The following is a 1,157-nucleotide window of genomic DNA, read 5'->3' on the forward strand; positions in this document are numbered from 1 at the left end:
CATCACGCAGACGCACCGTTTGGCCGCCGATTTATAAATGTTTTATTTTGGTTTTAGTTTAGTTCGATAAAAGCAGGCGAGTTTGGTGCTCACTGAAAACACCTAATTTAATCTTCACCTCAATATTCATATCGTTTACATTATAGCATCTTATTTATACTTTATTTGTATTTATACATTGTAGGATGTGCAAAGAAATATTTCAAAGAGTAATTAATGGAAGACCAAATGGTCAGTAGACAAAATTGATTATTTCGTGTGTTTCTATCAAAGAGCTTCACTGCAAATTCGAATTGTTTTAGCCACACAATTAAATATGTGTATATCTTGTGTGGTAGTAAAGGATCTTGAATCTCTTGACACTTGAGTTAAATAACACTTAAATCTTAAATAAAGACCACACAGAAAGCAAAAGAGACAATCTCTTTGAGATGTTTTATTTAGAAACTGATGAATTACCAAATTATTACAAAAATTTGAAGATTTAATAATTTTTTTCTGGAAATATTGAATGCTTGAATATATGTGTAAAAGTATATATACAACTTTTTGAAATATAACAAAAACAAAAAAAACTGAAATTCCTCAATGCCAAAAAATATTTAAAGGGCCACTTGGCCATGAACCATTTCTCAAAATTGATTGTCAGATCCAAAATCAAATTCCTTCTCTGCAAGCAAAACATAAGCTCCCTTTTGCAAATGACGCATGTCTATCATTATATTTCTAACTCTCTACTTCTTTACCGCTACAAAAAAATAAACAGATTTTTTAGGAATATGTAGTGGATTAAAAAAGACTACATTTGAATTGTTGTTGAAGTCCAAACTTAGATTTAATCAAATGTGGATTTAAGGTGGAACAGCAGTGCATCCACATAGTAATCTGGATTTTTGAGTAGAAGGTAAATTACATTAGTGCCATGTAAAAAACTACAATTACCACCATGCAACTGTTTACCAACCAGTGCAGTCTCCATCTACATAAAAAATGTTTCCACACTCACATGAGGTCCCCTTGAACTTTGATCCCTAAAATGTCCTCAGTTCATCATTGAGTCAAAGTAAACTAAATTTGAAAGAATAGCGTAAACCTGCTGGAGCATAGTGGATAATGCTCATGATGGCAATACATAAGATGAAGTCATACACAAAATA

Source organism: Limanda limanda, chromosome 6 (assembly GCF_963576545.1).
Source record: "Limanda limanda chromosome 6, fLimLim1.1, whole genome shotgun sequence".
NCBI lineage: Eukaryota > Metazoa > Chordata > Actinopteri > Pleuronectiformes > Pleuronectidae > Limanda > Limanda limanda.